Source organism: Pantherophis guttatus, chromosome 3 (genome assembly GCF_059756535.1).
Source record: "Pantherophis guttatus breed Tessera chromosome 3, ASM5975653v1, whole genome shotgun sequence".
Classification (NCBI taxonomy): domain Eukaryota; kingdom Metazoa; phylum Chordata; class Lepidosauria; order Squamata; family Colubridae; genus Pantherophis; species Pantherophis guttatus.
The window spans coordinates 96,556,941-96,580,066 of record NC_142065.1 but is presented as its reverse complement, the minus strand read 5'-3'; the positions used below and the strand labels follow the sequence as shown (position 1 = coordinate 96,580,066).

The window sequence follows — 23,126 nt, the reverse complement described above, 5'->3', positions numbered from 1 at the left end:
CAACTCATGAAGGGGGGCACACCCCCGATCTTGTTTTTATCTCGGAACAGTGGCAGGATGACTTCGGTGGGGGAGTATCAGTTATCCATCCCCTGTCATGGACCAATCATCATCTCCTGTGGCTAGGCTTCCTGAATGCCAACCCCCTCCCCGCTGGGATGTGGGACCAACCATCTGGTTCCATCCCAGGTGCCTGATGGACCCAGAGAGGTTCCAGACAGAGCTTGGGACAATACCACTCTCTCTCTCCCACGCCCCGGTCGAGGCTCTGGTGGATGCCTGGGAAAAGGCGGCCTCCGGGGCACTCGACTGTGTCGTGCCTTTGCGGCCTCTGACTCGACGCAGATCCCGGTTGGCCCCTTGGTTTACGGAGGAGCTCCGGGAGATGAAGCATTGTAGGAGAGACCTAGAGAGCAGTTGGAGAGCCAGCCATTCCAAATCTGACCGTTCCCAGCTGAGATCATTTACACGATCCTATTTGGTGGCGATGGAGGCAGCGAAGCCAGCATACTTCTCTGCCGTCATCGTGTCCGCAGATAATCACCTGGCTGCCCTGTTCAGGGTGTCCCACTCCCTCCTAAATTGGAAGGCAGGGGACGACCCTTTGCAGAGACGCGTGGAGGAGTTTAGTCAGCATCTGCTGGATAAGATCACTCAGATTCAGGATGGCTTGGACTCTGACTGGGCAGGGTCTGATGGTGAGGAGGCAGCTAGTCTTGTGATTTGGGAAGAGTTCGATCCTGTCACCCCTGAGGAAGTGGACAGGATCATGGGAAGGTTGAGTGCCACCATGTGTATACTGGATATACCACATGTATACTGGACCTGTGTCCCTCCTGGCTAGCTTATGTGGCCCGTGAGGTGACACGCGATTGGATCCAGACAGTAATAATGGCATCCTTGGATGAGGGGATCTTCCCTGCCGCTCTGAAAGAAGCGGTGTTGAGACCCCTCCTCAAGAAACCTGCCTTGGATCCAACTATATTGGATAACTTTCGTCCGGTCTCCAACCTTCGCAAAGTTGGCAGCAACCCGTATCAACCATCAGTGCCAGTCAATGATATTTGTGATGCAGTTTTAAATGTTGAGTTGACTGAATTTCATGTTTAATGAATAAAAGAGATAATAATAATCTTTCAACCTATAAAAAAACCTATAAAAAACAAGAAAAAAGCCAAAGAAATAATTAGACTACTAAGATAGCAAGGAAGATGCCAAGGAAGTAACAGGCAGTAGAGAGCAAGCAGAGCTGTTCAATTCATTCCTTGCATCTGTCTTCACACAAAAAGATAATACAGCCCAACCTACCAAAAACGTAACCGTAAAAGGCAGACTAGGAATACATCCCACATTTTGCAGTCCAAAGCTATTACCAAGCAGGAAATCATTCCAATCTCTAATGTTTATTTTGTGGCTCTACACTTGCTGAATAGATTTCTGATATTTATTATATTTAGTGAATAAATTTGAGAGAGAGTGCTAGAGGTGGCATGTAAAACCCTGAAAAATATTTATCTGAAATCTGCTTAGGCTGTGACTTTGTACACATTTGGCTTGTAATAAGCTCCAAGAAATTAAGGGGTGCATTGCCAAATGAGCATACCTAGAATTTTTATTATTTTTATTTTTATTTTATTGGAATTTCTCAGACAAAGAACAAGAATAGGAGAATAAAAATACAATGACAGGGATGATAGGCATCAGTGGTGGGTTGCCCCCAGTTCAGTCTGGTTCTTGTGAACCGGTAGTAAAACTGGGGGGAAGCTTTGCCCACCCACCCGGATGTCGTCATTGCGCATGCGCAGAAACGATCCTGTTGCGAACTGGTAGTAAAGGTAAGTAGAACCCACCCTGATAGGCATGTTAGTGCACTTATGCACGCCCCCTCTACTGATCACTTAAGTATGAAGTAAGGTCCACGGAAGTCAATTTGTGATTGAAACTGTGAAAATTTGTAGCTGAGATAACTGAATCAGGTAGGGCATTCCAGACTTTGACAACTCTATTACAGAAATCATATTTTTTACAGTCAAGTTTATAACGATTTACATTGAGTTTAAAGCGGTTGTTCACGCATGTATTATTGCGGTTAAAACAGATTAAAATTGTACTGTTTAAACCAATGCTTAAAAGTATATGTGATGTTTGAAATGGGCATGCATTTAGCTTTGTGAGCTATAAATAACTTTTTTGATAGATAAAGGAAAATAAATATTATGGCCAGACTTGAAATCTATCTCTTTTGAGTTTCTTTTCTGAATGGGAAGTTGGAGCTCATGCACAAATGCTGATTTCCAATAGCTAGCTAAACTAGTTAACATATTTTATAGGGATATTTCCCCCATACTCTTAAAAGTAATGGATCATACTGTTCCAAGGATGTTGACCCTGCTCCATTAAGAAGATGAATTTGCTTGCTTCAATCTGTGACCATTTTGATTGAAAACAATGAGTGATGATGTTGAATCCCAGCAGGTGGTGTGAGTAGTTACAGTAGTAACTCAAGTAAGGACAACCATGCAAATGTTCCTGGCAAATATTTTCAAAAGCAATGATTAACAAAGGGAATTTTAAAAAGGGAAGCCTTTTTTTCCTGGGAAAATTTTACAAAGTGCGTACCAGTACAGTTTCTTTCTTAACTGAACAATAAAGTAAAACAAAAAAATAACATGTAACAATTTACAGGAGGTTCCCTCCTTTCCTGGAAGTAATTGCAATTAACATTGTTAGTTAAACTTTAGGGACAAAAATAGCTATTTTGCAAAGCAGAGAGACAGAAAAAGATTCCCTACAGATTCTTTGATTGTGAAAATATTCATCTTCTTTTGATTTGGTTCATATGTCATTTCATAACATATTAACTGTTTTCTTCTACAATTAACCTTCCATTCTGTTACTGCTGTTATCACTTTCTTGGATTACTGATGAAGAGCACTGTCATAGGGACCCCAGCTAATCAAGAATAATTCGGTGATTGTTCTATGCTAGTTTTCATGTTATGATGTTACAATGGATACATTGGGAGAAATAATTTTAGTAGGTGGTGATAACAATGTAAACAAACTGAGATTGTTGCAAGCATTACTGAAATACTGAAGCAAAAGAAAGGTGATTTTTCAACCTAACTGCGAATCTATCCTCATGATCCAGTTCTGATCAGTGCTGCTTGTTCCTCTTACTTCTTTGTACAAAACAAGCATTTTTTGCCTTTTAAGATTATTTACAAACTACTGTAGCAAACTTAAAAGTAATGCATTTTAATTTGCTTAAAATATTTTGCTTTTCTTTTCTTGATTTCCTCAAACACTGCTAAGAGCTTACAGTCTGATGAAAGCCTTCCTTCCTTCCTTCCTTCCTTCCTTCCTTCCTTCCTTCCTTCCTTCCTTCCTTCCTTCCTTCCTACCTACCTACCTACTTACCTACCTACCTACCTACCTACCTACCTACCTACCTTCCAATGGTGAAATCCAAATTTTTTTACTACTGGTTCTGTGAGCATGGCTTGGTGGGTATGGTGTGGGCGTGGCATGGGAAGAATACTGCAAAATCTCCATTCCCAACCCACTCCAGGAGAAGGATACTGCAAAATCCCCATTTCCTCCCCACTCCTGGGGGAAAGATATTGCAAAATCTCCATTTCCACCCCACTCTGGGGCCAGCCAGAGGTGGTATTTGCTGGTTCTCCAAACTACTCAAAATTTCTGCTACCGGTTCTCTGAACTGCTCAAAATTTCCGCTACCGGTTCTCCAGAATCTGTCAGAACCTGCTGGATTTCACTCCTGAGACCTACCTACCTACTTACTTTTGATTTACTCTTCTGTCATTCACAACGATCCCATATGTGCTAAGACTGCTGGAAAATAAAATCACTGCCCTGATTTATAGGTAATCAAATTGTGCTTTTAAAGATAGCGCTTAGGGTCATCATCCCCATGATCCAGGAGTTTCTTTGTGATCTAAAGCAGTTTCACAACAGAAGACCAAATTCTTTTGTTGGTCTGTACATGTACCTGTCCATTTATCTATCTCTCTCCCTCTCCCTCCCTCCCCCCTTCTCTTTTGTATGGCCATCCATCACACAAAGTGTCTCTGGACAGCATACAATTGAGTAAAACAATAAGTAGAAAACCACAGTTACTGTATTATAAAAGGATAACAAGTAATTATTAAAGTAATAATACTAACATATTTTAGAATATAGAGATGGAATGGATTTATATTCTATCTGCAGGGTTGCTGGGATTTATATCTCACCTGCAGGATTCTGAAACGGGGTAAGCTGGAACTTCATCATTCAGTGTTCCCTAAATAATTATCTTCTTTACGTTTTAGACCAAAGCTGCCACAACCCTGACTATTGTAGCTGGGCCTAATGAAAATGTATTGAAAGCAGGGGTGGGTTCTATTTACCTTTACTACTGATTTGCAGCATATTTTTAGATGTCATTTAGCAGTTACAATAAAAAGTTGGCAGCAATATGTAAAGTCATTACAATATATTTGATTCCTGGAGAATTTTTTTTGCATTTCAAACAGTGCTGTCATGTTACGTTACTATGCAAAATCTAGAAACTTTCTATTAAATTATATTGAACATTTTAAAGATCTGAAAGGATTAGGCATAGTATTATAAAGGTCATTTATTCCAGGAAAGATGAGCTTTCCAAAAAGGCAAAAATCAAAATTATGTACTCCCAATTATCTCTAGACTGAGCTAGTATTTTCCAATCAATATATACTTTGATAACATAATTAACCATTTTATTTTCCAGCCAAATTAAAAAGCATTTGTTAGCCTCCTAATTTTTAACATTTTAGGAGGCTAGCAAATGCTTTTTAATTTGGCTGGAAAATGATTGATGATGATGATTATGATGATGATGATGATGATGATGATGATGATGATGATAATAATAATAATAATAATAATAATAATAATAATAACAATAACAATAACAATAATAATAATAATAACAATAAATCCCACCAACAGCAAAGTATTGCTTTAATATATAAAGACAGAAATAGGGAATCTGCATTTTATAAATGGTAAAAAATCATTAACTTTAAAAAGATCCAGGTCTGGGAAGATTGAAAAGTCTTACTGTAGAAATTCTTACATCCATAATTTTATCATCTGAGTTCTCTTCTCCTTTGATTGCTATTTACAGCAGGATCTTTGAAAGGAAAAGTGTATTTTAGAATTGCAGCGTTACCTTTTTTTTGGCTACATTTTCTTCCATTTTTGTCTTTGTTCTTGTCCATAAAAACTAACTCCATCCCTAATCATTTGAATGATCATTTGGAAAAGGGAGACTCGATACACAGAGAGTCCCTGCTGTATGGAGCAACAAAGCTTTTTGCAGGAGAGGCTCTTAAGATGCCAAAATAAATGCATGTCTTTCAGTGTCCTGTTCACCTAATAGGAATCTAAGTGCTACTCCTCCATTTTGTAGATTGTCCACGATTATAAATAAATTTCAGATTGACATCATTTTATTATAACAAAAGCATTCTAGTCTACCCAATCAGTTGAATGGCTTCTGGACTCTTTAGATAGGGTACATTTTTAATGCAAATCCTCCATCCCCCAAAGTTACTGCAAGATAAAGTATTCAGATTATTTTGGATGCTACCAAAATGATTCTTCTTTTTTTCACTTTTTAGAATAAGTGCCTACTGCAATTTAAGCCTTTGATCATCTGGTTGCATAACACCAGGCAAGTGTAGCACTACTATTAATAGTAGCGCAGAGCTGCTGATACAGTTCTACAGAGGAATTATTGAGTCTGTGATCTGCACCTCTATAATTGTCTGGTTTGGCTCTGCAACCCAACAAGACAGACACAGACTTTAGAGGATAATTAGAACTGAAGAAAAAACAATTACTACAAACCTGCCTTCCATTGAGGACTGTATACTGCACGAATCAAAAAGAGGGCTGTGAAAATATTTACAGACCCCTCATCCTGGATCCTGGATATAAACTGTTTCAACTTCTACCCTCAAAACGATGCTATAGAGCACTGCACACCAGAACAACTAGACACAAGAACAGTTTTTTTCCTGAATGCCACCACTCTGCTAAACAAATAATTCCCTCAACACTGTCGAACTATTTACTAAGTCTGCACTACTATTAATCTTCTCATTGTTCCTATCACCCATCTCCTCCCACTTATGACTGTATGACTGTAATTTTGTTGCTTGTATCCTTACCATTTATATTGATATTGTTTCCTGATTGCTTATTTGTACCCTATGACTATCATTAAGTGTTGTACTTTATGATTCTTGATGAATGTATCTTTTCTTTTATGTACACTGAGAGCATATGCACCAAGACAAATTCCTTGACAAATCACACTTGGCCAATAAAAAATTCTATTCTATTCTATTCTATTCTATTCTATTCTATTCTATTCTATTCTATTCTATTCTATTCTATTCTATTCTATTCTATTCTATTCTATTCTATTCTATTCAACAGCAGTAGCAATAGTAAAGTTTTCCAAAATACATTGATGATAAAACTTGCAGGTGGAATCCTGCCTTTCTCTTCTCTAAATGTTGCCTCTCTCCTACTTCGGTTTTCCTTCTTTCCTTTCTTCATCTTGGATTTCTGTGCTTGTGGCAGATGTGAGATAGATCTCCTATACATGTACCTAGAAGCAGCCTATTCTGAGGATGTATCCAGTCCCTTTGGCAACCATAGAAAAATTGCTGACAAAAACAAACACAATCATTCATCCAGATGATTAAAGGTTCCACTTCTCTTATGTGCATTAAAGTGTTATCAGGGTTTCATTCTATTTCCCATGAAAAATAGCATTTTTCTGCAGAACTTGTTTTAGTCCACCATAGTGAATTGTCACTGAGATGGAGGCTTTTCCGTGAGGATACATTTGTACCAATTGATAAGTGAGCCATCTCAAAGAGAGATAGAGTAAGGAGGCTGTGTGGATGAGCTCTTAGAGTACACAAAACCTTGCCAGTTTGGTAACAATGAGCATAACTATGAACTTAAAGATGCTGTTAATACGATATTTATTTCTTCCATTTCTATTCCATCCCATCCCAGTCCAAACAATTCTCAATGGCTTATTTAATGAGGAAACAATAAAACATCTACCATAAAGCATATATTGTAAGTCTTAAAACAGAGTAAACCAAATAAAAGAAGCTGTAAGGCCAAGTAAAGCAAGATAGAAAGAACAATAAGGTAAACATAAAGATAAAAGGCTAAAATTCCCTAGATAATTGTAGAATTCTAGACGTTTTGTTTTCAACATTCTCCAGAAGGCCATCAAGGAGCCTGGATAGCTCAACAGACTAAGCACTGTAATTTAACACTAGCTGTCTGCAATTAAAGTAAGATCGAATCTCGCCAGGCTCAAGATTGACTCAGCCTTCCATCCTTTCTAAGGTAGGTAAATTGAGGACCCAGTTTGTGGGGGCAATAAGCTGACTTTGTATAAAAATATACAAAAGTATGAAGGCTATTGCTTAACGCACTGTAAGCTGCCCTGAGTCTCCGGGGAGACTAAAAAGGGAGGAAATCAAGGAGGAAACAATGAAGGAACTACTGCTGTCATTGCAACTGTGGTATCCACAACTGAGTGTGTATGTAGTAACAGAAGTTTAATTTCATTTAATTTACTGGTAAGTGAAATTATTCATTGTAGGTACCAGCCCACTCCATGCCCATGCTGGGCAGCTCGCAACATAACAAGAAAAAGATAATATCATAAATCAGAAACAAAATAAAGAACATTTAAAAGAAGAACAAGAACAAGCCGGTAGTCCAACAGTAACACACAAAACACATCCCAGAAGAGCTCCATTAATACTAGGCCAAGACCTGGGAGAACCATCAGATCTTTTAAGAGATGATCAATGCATAATAAAGCAGTTTAAACAGCCAAGGAAGAAAATTTCACCAGTAGAGTTCAGTACCCAAAAGAGTATCCACCAGCATCATCTTTGTAAGAAGTTGGATAGCTAATGTAATTTATTTGTTAGATTTATATTCTGCCTTTCTTTCAAAAATGCATGGTGACAAATATGACACTCCACATTTTTCTCACAATAACAGTGCCTTTAGATAGTTTGGGCTGAGAGATAACAAATGGTCAAAGGAACTTGCATAGTCAAGAATACACTTGAACACAAAATCTTAATCTCTATACCACATTAGTTCTAACAGCATCTCAAGTGAGCAATACAAATTTCAGTTTGTCTCAGAGTATACAGCCTTCTTGGCTGTCCAGCCTCTATTTATACTGAAAATTATATCTAAGAATCCTCCTTTGTACTAGTTTTGAACTCTCACATACTAAGATTTTTGCTGTTTTTCTCTCAGGAACATTAAATTGTCATTTCATCCTTTAATCTATTTTGAAGGCTATACTCAGATCTCACATTCTCTTTCATGAACATGTTCTTAGGAGTTTTAGTAGAGAGGACTTTAGATTATGTCTTCTGATGTGAGTGCCTGGAATAAACTAAATGTGAAATCCAAAGGTTATCATCAATTAGATAAGCTTTTAGTGTTCAAATAGAAGTATAAAACAGACAGTTTAGACTTTAGAGCTTCAACTTTTAAAATACAGTAATGCAGTGATCAAAAAGAACATCTTTTTTAAGAATGGCATGAACTGAAGATTGGAAAAGAGCTGATGTGGTGCCCATCTTCAAAAAAGGAAGAAAAAATGGCCCTAGGAAAATGCAGACCAATCAGCTTAATCAATACTTGGGAAGATACTGGAAAAGATTTATTATTATTATTATTATTATTATTATTATTATTATTATTATTATTATTATTATTATTATTATTATTATTATTATTATTATTATTATTATTATTTAACTGTGAACATCTAGAAACAATTAAAATTATAACTAAAAACCAGCATGGGTTTGTTAAAAACAGATCTTGCCAAATCAATCTTATTTCATTTTTTGACAAAGTGACTAAATTAGTACCACAGCAAAATGCTGTGGACATATTATACTTAATCTTCAGCAAGGCATTCAACAATGTAGAGCACACTGATATATTTTACATAAGAATAAGTTTTGGATATGTAGTGATATTGTGAAGAGAGGAGAGGGCGCTAGGGATGCAAACCGACTGATGTACTGTCTGTACTTGATTGAACGAATGATGTTTGTATGTTCTATTTTTCTTTTTTAAAAAAAATAAAAATAAAAAAATGATTTGGCAAAAAACAATGTAGAGCACAAGCTACTTCTTGGTAAGCAAAAAAATTGTGGGATAGACAACATCACCACCAGATGGATTTGTAGCTGGCTGACAAACCATACTCAACAAATTATCCTTAATGGTACCAGATCTACATGGAAGGAAATAAGCAGTGGGGTACCACAAGGTTCCATGTTAAGCACAGTACTCTTCAATATCTTCATTAAAGACTTAGATGAAGGGGACCTCATCAAAATTGCAGATGACACTAAGCTGGCAGGAATAGCCAACACCCCAGAAGACAAGCTCAGGAACCAAAATTATTGTGACAGACTTAAACAATGGGCCCTGTCTAACAAAATGAAATTCAATGTGCAGAAAAGCAAGGTTTTACACTTAGGCAGGAAAAACCAAAGTTACAAGTACAGATGAGGCGAAATGTGGCTCAAAACAATAACTGTGATAGGGACCTTGGAGTTTTAGTGGATGATTGAGCCAGCAGTGTGTGGCAGCAGCCAAAAAAGCTAATACAATCTTTGGTTGTATAAACAGAGTCATGGAATCAAAATCACATAAAGTATTAGTACCACTTTATAAAGCCTTAGTAAGGCCACACCTGGAATACTGCATCCAGTTTTGTTCACCACATTATAAAAAAATATGTTGAGACTTTGGAAAAAGTGCAAAGAAGAGCAACTAAGATGATTAAAGGTCTGGAGACTATAACATATGAAGAATGATTGCAGAAATTGGTTTTGGCTAGTCTAGAGAAAAGAAGGACTGGGGGAACATGATAGCAGTATTCCAGTATTTGAGAGGTTGGCACAAAGAGGATGGGGTCAACTTATTTTCAAAGCACCAGAGGGCAGGAATAAGAAACAATGAATGGAAATTAATCAAGGAGAGAAGCAATCTGGAATTAAGGAGAAACAGTGTGAACAATTAACCAGTGCAACAGCTTGCATTTAGAAGTTATGGGTGCTTCATCACTGGAAGTTTTTAAGAGACTGGACAATCACCTGTGTGAAATGTTACAGGCTCTCCTGCTTGAGCAGGAAATTGGACTAGAAGACCTCAAAGGTGCCTTCCAGCTCTACTCTGATTGATGGGTAAATACATTGTAGGAAGTTAGCACTCACCCCTCTCCTAGAAGAATGAAATATTTTAGAAAATATTAAAAAGGCAGGATATTATATTTCCCTGGATGAGAAATGGAGAAACATGTTTTAAAGACAAAGCAGCTTCCTGCCTACCCCCACCTTTGTCAATGGGCCAGAGGCAGAAACTCATTTCCTCCACCTTTGTCAATGGGCCATTAAGGCCTCAGACAAGCTCACTCATTTCCCCCCATCTTTGTCAATGGACCATCATCTGCAACACAAAAAGACCCATCTAGCAACAGAAACTCACTAGCAACAGAAACCCATCACATGGCAAGGCTCAAGCAAGCTTGGGAGACAACCTACAAAGTTAGCTAAGACCCCCGCCCCCTGGGAGTCTCACAACCAATCAGGATACATTTCTTCTACAGGAACAGGAAACTCTGAGGTGGGGCATAACAGAGAGCATAAAACCAAGGCACTCTCAGCATCTTGGCCCTTTTCTCCCTTTCTTCTTCACCCAACATCTTGAAGCATGTGATCGCCTTTTCTGTACAGGAACTCAAGCCATGTGATTCCTGTCCACCATTAAACCATCTTTCCAAGCAGTCTCCATGTTTCCAGTGTCTTTTTCCCCACTTGGAACTGAACCCACATTTCTTCCAACAACATGATACAGGATATAGGAATTTGTATATAAAATTAAGTCATGAGGAATGCTTTTATAGCAGTTGGCTATACAAATTGCCTTTTAAAAGCACTAGCAAATGTTGTGCACAAAGTAAGTGGGTGTGTAAGTTTTTGCAAACCTTTCCAAGAGAAGGAGAAATTTTCTAGCAATCATTTAAAATCAGGAATGACAATAGCGCTTTTATTACTGAAAGCTCCAGGGGATGGCTATTTCCCCTGCAATGTTTTTGTTACATTCAACTCCTTCACTAAATGTTTCCTAGTTAGATTCAGGTCAAGGATCTTTTTGTGTCTTCTTCCACCTCTGATAGGAGAAAGATGTCAGCAAAGCAAATCAGGATCATGCTTGGCAGAGTTCATCTTCCAACAGATGCCAGGTTAATTAAAAAACTTTATTACTTTCACTTTATGCCTCCTTGAAAGACTGCAGATTTGGTTTTTGGTTTTTGAGGTTGTTGCATAGTTATAACTGTACTTACATTTGATATATTTCATAAGGTAAGAAACTCTGCATATAAATTGTAGAAAAACAAGATATAAATAGAAGGGTTATAAATGATTGGCAAACGTTTTGAAATTCATCGACTGTTTTTTTCTTTATGTCTTTCTGCATTTCTCTGAATGACCTTCCAATAGCTACAGGATGATGCCCAGGCAATTCTGAATTTGAACACTGAGTATATAATGTTCTTCATGCTCTGACCCTTTGAAACTCTCTGAATGTGACATATATATTTTGGGCTGTCATTTGTGGTGTCAAATCAAGGAACAAATCAAGGCTAAACTGTTATTTGAATTTTAGAAAGAAAGGAGGACACTCTTGAAAAGAAAATATAGGGGAAAATCTGAAGGGGAAAATGTAAAGAAAATCTGAAGTCAGAGACCATATGACATACTTATGTCACTGTATGATTTCTGGAAACTCTAGGAACTTTAATTTCTTTATGAGTTTGCTCATACCTTCTCTTCTGGATTTGGAGTTTCTTCTCGATCCTCCCAGCTATCTGAAAATAGATGGGTACTAGGAATCTAATAAAATCTTTTTTGGTCAAAGCGCCAAAACACTCCATGTATGGAAGATCATGTTTTCAGCAAGGTAATATGGCACTAATAAGGGATGTGATGGCTCAATGGCTAAGACACTGAGCTTGTTGATCAGAAGGTCAACAGTTTAGCGGTTTGAATCTCTAGTGCCATGTAATGGAGTGAGCTCCCATTAGTTGTCCCAGCTTCTGCCAACCTAGCAGTTAGAAAGCATGTAAAAAATGCAAGTAGAAAAATAGGTACCATTTTTGTGGGAAGGTAATAGCCCTCTGTGCACCTTCGGCATTTAGTCATGTAGATCACAAACCACATGACCACAGAGACATCTTCAGACAGTATGGGCTCTTCGGCTTAGAAATTCAAATCTTTATTGTCAGTGCACAATTATGTACAATGAGATTGGTTGAACTCCCTCAGTGCACCCCCCCCCCAACACAATACAACTCACAGTGAAGACAAAAAATCCCTAACCCAATAAATCATATTAACAAAACACCCAGTCCTATTGCACCAGCGTGAACATGTTACACATTGCGCCGGCCCTGCAGTCCATCATACTACATAGTTATGATGTTATTTCTCATTCAGGAGTCTGACAGCCCTGGATAAAAACAGTTCTTCAGCTTATTTGTGTGTGTTGTGGTTTGCCAGCAGCCTGCGGAGCTGGCAGCGGAGTCGGACAGTGAGGAGGCTGAGGAGGAACATGGGCCAGTCCTGGAGTCTGGGGAAGGCCTGGACGAGGGCTCTGCGTCGGAGGCAGAGATGGGGCCAGGGCCATCTGGGAGTGATGTGCAGACTCCGGAGCCTCCAGAGTCGGACAACAGAGAGGCAGAGGAACAAGAGGAGCCTGTTCGTAGTGTGCACATGCGCAGAGCTGCCAGAAGGTATGAACAGTTAAAACAAAAGGGATAACTCAAGAGTAAGGTCTGGAGATGATTGGCGCCTCCCATAAGGCTTAAAAGAGGAGCAAAGGCACGTGGGCACTTTGCAGGAAAACAATGTTGTTAATTCTGTTCCAGTCAGCATCTCTGTTAATTCTGGAATCCGTGTGGCTTTGCCAAGTAGGTCTTTGACAGAGTGTCAAGGGAAATAAAGCTTGGTGATTATCCCAAAGGACTTCTCCCGAAAGATTTTTTGCAACTAATTGGGACTCAGCTGTGAATGAACGTAATTCACAGCTGTTGCAATAAAAGAGATTTTTAGGACTACTCGTGTGTTTTAATGACTCAGGAAGCCTAGGTCACAACAGTGCAGCTGGCTATACTTCTATATCTCCTTCCCGATGGTAGAAGGGTAAAGAAGTGGTGACCAGGGTGAGAGTCATCCCTGAGAATTTTCCTCACTCTTCTAAGGCAGCGAGCCCTAGTGATCTCATCTAGTGGTATCAGGGGACAACCCACAATGTTTTCTGATGTGCTCACCACCTTCTGTAATGTCAGATTGGCATGTCATACTGTGATGCAATAAGTGAGGACGCTTTCTATTGTGGACTGGTAAAAGGAGGTCATCAGTTATTGTTCCACCCTGTTTTTAACACAAGACCATAAGGAAATGGAGTCTCTGTTGGGCCTTTCTGGATCATGTTGTTTTTCCAGGTGAGATCTTCGCTGAGATGGACTCCCAGGAATTTAAAGGAGAAAACTCTCTCTACACAGCCCCACTCGATGTAAAGTGGGGCAGGTTCCTCTCTCTTCCTCTGGAAGCCCAACACCATCTCCTTGGTCTTACTGATGTTCAGGTGCAGGTTGTTTTTTAAGCACCATGTGGATAGTTTTTGAACCTCCCCCCTGTATGCTGTTTCATCCCCACCTGTAATAAGACCCTGTACAGTGGTGTCAAATGGAGATGAGCACCGCCCTTAGAACCAGAAACGACTAGCACACATGTGCGGAAGAACCTTTACCTTTACCTTTATGGCACAAACATTTTCATACTTCAAAAAAGGCTTGTAACTTGCTGAAGTAGCTAAATTATTTATTTATTTATTTATTTATTTATTTATTTATTTATTTATTTATTTATTTATTTTTAAAATTTTTATACCGCCCCCTGTCCCAAAGGACTCGGGGTGGTAAACAGCCAAAATTAAAAAACATATAATATAAACATTAAAATACTATAAAAACAAAATTAAATTTATATTGGCTTCCCCAATTTAAAACCCCTTACCCATAAAATTCAGCAATTAAAAGATTTTTAACCCAGCCCGGCTTGTTGAAATAAAAAAGTCTTCAGAGCCCGGCAGAAGGTATGGAGGTCCGGGATCAGTCGTATCCCTGGGGGTAGCTCATTCCAGAGGGCGGGTGCCCCCACAGAGGGACACAAATCCAGCTCAGTTATATTGTTCCTTGAGATATAAAAAAAGACCATGCAAACATGTTCTCCCATACATGTCAGTAAAAATAACTACTAATAATTTGGTGCTTTTCATGAAAGAAAAATCTTAAATGTGAATCAGTTACCTTGTGAGGAGTTTGTTGAGTTTCTGCATATCAGTGCCAGGAATGTTCTTACTAAGACCCCAAATGATAAATCTTTGTTATGGTTGCTAAGGTTCAGACCAATAACAATAACTAAAAAACTAAAAAACAAAACAAAACCCATCCTTTACTTCCAATCATAACATGCCATATTTCCTGTACATGAAGGATGGAAAACAGTGAACTAGCTATAGCAAAGCTGTTTCCAAATCTGAAAATAACAAGAACATGTAATGAACTGTTTATACCAGCTAAATGAATTACAGAGGCATAATTTTATCCTCAAAAGGAAATGGAATTATTTCCTTTTGAGGATAAAATTATCCTCAAAAATTATCCAATCCAAAGAAAATTAGCCATATTTAAATCCTCATGAAATCAATGACATTTAAGTATTTAAACCGTGTGCTTAAGTCTCATTGATTGCAATCATTGATTATACTTTATGAACAGATGCTGGATGCATTGAAAGCTAAGAATGTAATCACTGATGAGATCAACAACAGAAAGATGTCCTACTTGGTTAGTACTTTTACTGGCAGGTGAAAAGCTACATAGAGTAGTTCATGTGGTAGGTCCACACCTAATAATATACATATAAAAGTATTTATATAGGGATATATATGTTCAAAAGTGCTGTCTCTATCTGCTATTAATTGTGTAAACTGGGATATTGGGGGAAGAGTCAGTTGTGGGATAGTGAAGCTATTTAGCATGCGCCATGTCAAGTTTGATAAATTAAATAACAAGATGCTAAAGATGCTAAAGCAATGCTACAACCAACAGAATTTTAATTGGGTATTTCAAATTCTTTATTAGTTGTTAGATGGAAGAATGTAAAGGTAGTGGAAAATGTTTACTTCTGTAGTTTATATTGTTGTTTTCCTATTTTCTATAGCACACATTTTCAGACAAGTAACGATCAAAGAAAATCATGAGATTATGGCATACTTCACAGATTGGTTGACATTTAGAAGGACTTGTTTTTACTTTAACTTAAACCGACTTTCTGTTAAAGAGAAAAGCAACTTGTGATTGCCAGAAGATGCTGTAATCCTAAAATATGTTCCAAAAACAGAAGCATCTTTCCATCTCAAATAGAGGACATTGTGTTCATAGTGGTCACATATTTCAACTAAAAGAAAATATTTGCCCCTTTCCAATTGGGAATAATACTCAAAGGAAGCAGATTTTTTTAAAAAAATCTTAACTTCTCTAGGTGCCACCTACAGTGGTGAAAAGGGAAGAATAAGTACTTTTACCATCAACAAAGATGTGACAGTAACCAGTATAAAAATGCAAAAGCTAATTTACTAGTATAATTGAGATTTTGGAATTCTGGAAGTTGAAGTTGAAGTTCAGTCACATCTTAAAGTGACTGAAATAGAGAGACACAACCGTAGGCTGAGGGGGAATGAAATAGATTAAGAAATCTAGAGCTGCAATAGCAAAAACTATTGGAAAGCAGATCAGAGAGAGAATATAGATTGGAAAAAGAGAGGGGGAGAGAGAGGGATATATATATATATATATATATATATATATATATATATATATATATATATATATATATATATATATATATATATATATATATATTCACTAGCTTATTGTCCCCATTTTTACTCTTCAAAGCATCTTAAGATCAATCAAAGAGAACCCACTTGAGAGGCTACAAGTCCCAAAACAACAGAGAATACTACCTGCCACTCCACACAAAAGGAAGGAATGGTATGACACTTAGGATCCCACCTCCCTTGCTGAAGAGAAGGAATAAATTCACCAACCTCTTGTTAATTTCATAAAACATAGAATAATAGACTTGGAAGTTACCTTGAAGGTCTTCTAGTCCAACCCTCTGCTCAAGCAGAAGATTTTATGCCATTTCAGAGAAACGGTTGTCTTTTTGAAAGCCTCTAGTGATGGAGCATTCACAACTTCTGAAGAAAAACTATTCCATTGCTTGATTGCTCTAACTATTAGGACATTTCATGTCTGTCTGTTTAGCCTGCCTTCTGATGGGTGTGTGTGTGCAAAGCTAACAAGCTAGCATTTCCCTTAAAGGACCTGAGATACAGGAGCTGGGAGGAGTGGTAAGGCAATAATTCCATCTGATGGAGAATAATTCCATCCGATGAAACCATGAATCTCAAAGCAAACAAGGCATTCCCTAGCTACACAGCCATTTTAATTACACTACTTCACCTCAGATTTCTGATTGTGGCAATGTTGTAAGAACAGAGGTATGGAGCCGGAGCTGTGTTCAAACTCATTTTGAAATGCCTTAAAAGAAATGCCTGAGCGATAAAGAGATAAGAATGGGGAGCGAAACAGAAGGAAAGAGGATTCTGAAGTGTGTTGCTGACTGAGGAAAATGCTACAGAATGGAAAATTAGATAGAGGAAGAAAATGACAGAAATTAAATGAGAGAAAATGAGATTCATAATGCACATTAAAAAGTAAACAACATGTATTTTGTATTTCTAAAACTTAATCAAAAGTGGCTCTTTTGTCATTTTGAACTGTGCCTGCCTTTGAGGATATTTGGATGAAATAAAAGTCTAGATACCTATACAATTGCCGCCAATGTAGAAAAGCTTTTCTTCTCTCCAGCTTCCAAGGCAGGAGGTTTTGTGAAGTACCACCTGAGATGGCCTGTTTATCTTTTAAGGGAACATATTTAATTATTTCAAAAAGGAAGAATTAGTTAATGTGGAACCCTGAGGATTAAAGATTGCGGCTTCACGGCAGTCTCTTGGAGGTTTGTGCAACCTGACTACTCATGCTATGCGAGCATCTCATTTTTATTGCATAGAAAGATAGAGGAAAAAAAGTGTGAAAAACAGAGAAAGAACAAAGAAAATCCCACAAAGGCAGAGCAACTGCCTTGAATAATTTAAGGCACTTCCCTCATTTCAGGCTTCAGATTATTTGTTCCTTTATATACTTTTGAGTCTACAGTGGGCATTTAGTTTGTCAATGGTCAGGTTACAACCATAATCAAATCCACAACAGCAGGGAAGCGAAGGACCAGAAAAATACATATTTATTATTAGATTTAAGCTACTGGGGGAAAAAGAGAGAGGAGTGAGCAATTGTGAGAAAAAATACCCTCTTGGTTGATTTAATATAAAAATATAACTTTGAACTGTAGCAAGATTGCTGTAGCTGGTCAGCACTAGATTTGTAAAGTGGCATTATCATTTGTCTTCCCTATGTGCAACATACACATATAACATAAACAAAACTTATTATTTTCTTCATTGCTACTGAAGGAAGACTTTCTGAATAGTACTGTGAGAGGTTTTATATGATAATATATTTTATTCTTTACAATGTTTCCGTCTTCCCTTAAAACATTAAGAGAATCCACAATAGGCTGAGAATCAGTCTCAACTAGCCAGTCAAGCTGAAACTAAGTTAATCAAGTAAAAATAGCAAATGGGGAAAATATTTTACTCAAACTTCCTCAAATCCCCAAATAAATTACCCAGACCCAATCCATATATCAAAGAATAAAGTCTGTAAACACAAATAGTTAAATTAGGTCTCCCAGTGCAATTGCATGTTCACATTCACAAGAATAAATATCATAGTTGACATACCTACACACACATGCCCCTCATCCTAGAATCAGCACGTAGATAATTTCACACTCAGGACAAGCTCCCCTATTTAACTGTGTTGCTGTATCCCATTTCTCTGCAGTGCCACTAAAGGCAAACCCCTTTGCTTTTAGGAATAAATATTTCTTCTTTCTTCGCAGCTCTCTGGATCTCATTTTTATTCATTCTTGGGCATTGCTAGCTCAAGTTGGAACCCCAAATTATTCTTCTGAAAGTACGCTGGAATCAGCAATTAATAGTGTATATTTTAATAAGAGCCAAAAACAACATTATAAATGACTAGACCTTTACTTTGTGGGTGGTAATTAATTACAGTATTCTACGGAGGGTCTCATTCAGAATTATTCACTATTAGAGTAAGTTTAAGTTTATGACAGGACTCGACATTCTCTTTTTGTCTCTTCCATCCTTTTCCCCCCTCTCTCTTTTTCTGCTCTTCTGCTGTTGACCTTAAAAGGGATATTCTGAAGGAGAATATTAGATTTCAAGGCAGAAAGGCCTTTGAATGAGATGAAAACTTTCTCTCACACTTTCCACTGGGTGGTTAAGTGACCTTCTTGTAGGTTTGTGGAGAGTTAACCTCCATAGTCCCAAGACCACACCATTCTGCTTTGATTCAGGAAACTGCCCAGTTGAGCTGCTGCATAAATCTTACAGTCTTCTCTAATTTCAGTTTTCTACCAGTGGAGGTGCTAGATTTCCATTTACTTCCACAAATCACCTTGCACAATAGTACTTTGAAAATCAAGTGCCTACTTCAACTTTTGCCACTCTGATGCCGTCCAAATATGTTAGATTGATTCCGAGAACAGAAGACCCAATACATCTGGAGAACAGGAGGCTGGGGAGAGCTAGTCAACTTTAATTGGCAATGGTTCTCCAAGTGTTCAAAAAAGAGAACTCTAGCATATCATTACCAGCATATCCCTTTTACCAGAAACACTGAGTATTTGACTGGGAGCAGTCAGCCAAAAATCTTTGAGTGCAATCAGTAACTTTTTTCCACTGTGAAGTTAATAGGGGGTGAGATGGGGAAAAGAATTAGGTTGAATGGAAGCAGAAGGTTTAAAAAACATTTGTCGAAACTGAATCTGTAGAAGCCATATAATCTGTTCAATTTATTTTCTATCCCAACAGTTCCACAGGCAGATATTCTCATATGGTGTATAAAGAGTGTTTCTGCCTTGTGGATCAAAAGCAATTCAAAATGTTATCCAGGTGCTTTTATGTTGCCTTTTTTTTTTTTACATTACTCCAATTCTGCTGAAATTGTTAGACCCTTTGGGCCTGGTTAATGCTTTTTCTTTTATCAGATTAGGATGAGCTCATTACTCACCATGTGGCAAAATATTATGTTTAGAACATCGGAGAGGTGATAAGAACTACTTGAGTTTCAATTCTGAAGTGTGTATTGATGATGTAATTCTTAATGTTTTAATAGCAGCATTATTAGTGGTAAGAAATTTTAGAGCATAGAACGTATAATAATATAATTGGAAGGGACGTTGGAGGTCTTCTGGGCCAACCTCCTGCTTGAGCAGAAGATCCTATACCATTTCAGACAAATGGTTGTCCAGTCACTTTTTGAAAGCTTTCAATGATGGAGCACCATCATTCTGAAGGTAAGTTGTTCCATTGCTTGATTTCTGTCAACGTTAGGAAATTTATCCTTAGTTTTAGGTTGCTTCTCTCCTTGGTTAGTTTCCATCCATTGTTCATCTTGCCTTTTGGTGCTTTAGAAAATAGGTTGACTCCCTAGTCTTTGTAGGAACCCCTCAAATATTGGAACACTGCTATCATGTCTCCCCTAGTCCTTTTCATTAGATTAGACATACCTAATTCCTGTAACAATTATCCTCCAGCCCCTAATCATTCTTGTTCCTCTTCTTTGCACTCTTCCCAGAGTGTCAACATCTTTTTAAAATGTTGGTGGCCAGAACTGGATGCAGTATTCCAAGTGTGGTCTTACTAAGGCTTTGTAAAGCAGTATTAGAACTTTACATGATCTTGATTCTATCCCTCTATTATTGTTTGTTTGGTGAATATGATTGGCCTTTAGATGTTATAGAGATGAACTTAACTACTTCATATCTCTCCTGCCCTACAATTTAACTGTTGGGATTAAATTTGCAGACTTCCCAGACAAGTTGTTCATCGTTTGGGTATCACTTTAATTCCATAGTGAAATGGAACCCAATGGTTCAATATGCAAATACTTTTTTTAAAAGTAGCAATGTCACTCTGTAGTTTATTGGTTTATTGTGGTGTTACTGTTATCTACTAGGACATGATTTTACAGGTTGAACAAATAAAATAATGACAGATTTGAAATATTGAAAATAAGCTTTTTTTTAATGCAATGAAAATGATTACAATGCTGCACTGGGACAAAAAGCCCTGAGTTCAAGTTCCCATTTTAGTATATTGAATGTAAGAAGAGCCCTTTTGGATTTGTTCTATCTAGTTCAGCATGTTGTGCCTGTTCATTTCTTTTTTTTAATGCATGACCTTGAGCTCTAACATTGGGAGAAGGACAAAAACCTATCTGATGTGTTACCTTATATTTTCTCAGCAGGCATTTGCTTCCACAGACATTGAAAATTATAGTATTTGTTGATTATTCCAGTTTGTTTCAATAATAGTACGGTCAGGGATATGGTTCTGATGATCACTATTTAGGATTAAATTCAGTGTTAAATCTTTCCTTGTTGACTGCTTGACTTTCAGTAAATGGGGCAACAATAAAAGGGCACAGTAGATTTCTTTTTGACTTTTCTGTTAATTTTAAGTATAGTATTCCTTGTTTCTTCTTTTCAGATACTTTTACAATCAAAGTTATAATCAGTAAGTCAGTTTCTCAACCTAACGTCATAGGTTTGTTGTGAAAATTAAAAGCAGAGAAAGAAAATTTGACCCTCTCTGGATTTAGGAGCCCAATCCTATAGGGAAATGAAACCATTGACAGAAGAATAGCACTAGCAATTGCACTTAGATTTATAATGCCACTTCATATTATTTTTCAGCCCTGTCTACAGAGTTTACAGAGTCAGCATGTTGCCCCCAACAATCTGGGCCCTCATTCCATCCAATTAGGATGGAAGGCTGAGTCACCAGTTGACATTGTGGTGAGGACAGCTTGGAAAATAGTGGGCTCTGCCAAGCCCTGCAAAATCCAGCTGGTAACCGCTATCAGGAGACCCTATGGGGTCAAAGTCACCTTGTAGGGGTGGCAAAGAAAGGAGAGGTGCTTTGTGGACCATGAGGAACTTGCAATTTCCTCATTAGGGAAAGCTCTGTCTGAAGCAAGCTCTCCCAAATGGCAGCAGGGACGATGGCCATTTTTGGCAGTCACAAGCTGGGACAACCAGGACCATAAGATTTGTGCTGGAATGGTCCGTGGACAGAGCATTGAAACTGGGTGAGATAACTTCCAACTCTTACTCCAAATATTTAATTTAAGTACAAGAATTTTAAAAGATAACCTGCAAGTGTTAAGGAAGCAGCGTTTAGACACATGGAGAAGCTTAAAGAGCCTTGGTGGTGCAGTGGACTAAGTGCTATTAAAGTAGCACTTAGTTGCCAGCTGCCTGCAATTACTGCAAGTTCAAATCTCACCAGGCTCAAGATTGACTCAGCCTTCCATCCTTTCGAGGTAGGTAAAATGAGGACCCGGATTGTGGGGGAAATAAACTGACTTTGTATAAAAAAGAACACCACTTGGGGGACTCGAAAGCCTTATTAAGCAGGTATATACAAAAGTATGAAGGCTATTGCTTAATGCATTGTAAGCGCCCTGAGTCTTTGGAGAAGGGCAGCATATAAATCGAATAAATAAATAAATCAATAAATAAATAAATAAATAAATAAATAAATAAATAAATAAATACTGAAAATTAAGAGGCAAAAGAAATGCCCAAGGGAAGCTTTAAAATACAGAAAGCCTAGAAAAAAGCTTAAAAAATTTGAAAGATGATTTTTGGGAGAAACTATCTTGCTTATTTGTATTTTTAAACCCCCTGGATTTATTGGATAATCAGCTATTTTTGACATACTGTTTGATGTTGGACTTGGGAGCAGGAGAGCCATCTACTGGAAGAAGAGGAGCACTACAGCATCAGTACTCAGTGAAAGTGAGGTCCAATACACATAAAGTCTAATACACAAAATAGAAGAAAGTAAATAACACCTGGAAGGTGGCCTGACCTTGACTCTATTCTAGAAGATGATTTGGATATTTTAAAAACACCTAATGAGTTTGTTTTTCCTCTTGAAGATTTCTAAGATAAACTAAATTGCAAATAACTAAACTTTATTCAAACTGGCTATTGGATTATGGACTTGAAAGATTGGAGGAACCTAGTGGATTAATTTGGATTTGGATTATTAAGGCTATTTGACAGAACATTCTAGGAGGCAAAAAAAGAAAGGTGATAGAAGAAAAGAGAAAAGAAGAAAAGTTAAATAAGACTTTAAAATTTGGACAATTGGGAAGATATGTAATTGGAAAATCACAAGGCTGCTAACCACTAAAGAATTTTAAAGATTATAAATTTAGGGGACTTGGAGGCATAACTATGGGATTGATTCAATTTTATTAAGTTGGAGTTTTTAAATATTGAGTTGTTGGAACCAAAGATGTATTCTGAGTAATGTTTATTAAATTATTACAAAATTGATCTATAGGGGATAATAGAGGCAAATGAAGAAATAATTTTGATGCTCAAAAACATGGATGAAACTATAAAGAACAATAAGGAGACAAGGGGATTGTCTAAAGATAAAGAAATGAGTGTAGAAGTCACTCAACAATTGGGAGGGGAAAGGTGAAAATGATATTCAGGAAATAGATGAGAAATTAGAAGAAGCAGTGGAAGGAAAAAAATCAAAATGAGATGCAAGAAGATAAAGATAATGAAGAGAAAGGATTAATAAGTAGGAATCAATCAGATAATTCCTTAAAAGCTTATAATAGAACAG

The 23,126-nt window shown here is 37.5% G+C and overlaps 1 long non-coding RNA gene across 2 annotated transcripts in view; it reads left to right on the top strand.

Moving 5' to 3' along the window:
- Positions 1 to 23,126, top strand: part of LOC117677322 (uncharacterized) — a 90,123-nt gene that overhangs the window by 13,688 nt on the left and 53,309 nt on the right. The window contains exon 1 of one of the 2 annotated variants that reach the window (XR_015733178.1): positions 12,705 to 12,927. The exons of the other annotated variant lie outside the window; for it this stretch is intronic. This is a non-coding gene — a long non-coding RNA (uncharacterized LOC117677322). Of the gene's footprint in view, positions 1 to 12,704; positions 12,928 to 23,126 lie in introns of those variants that run through there. 2 annotated transcript variants of the gene reach the window in all.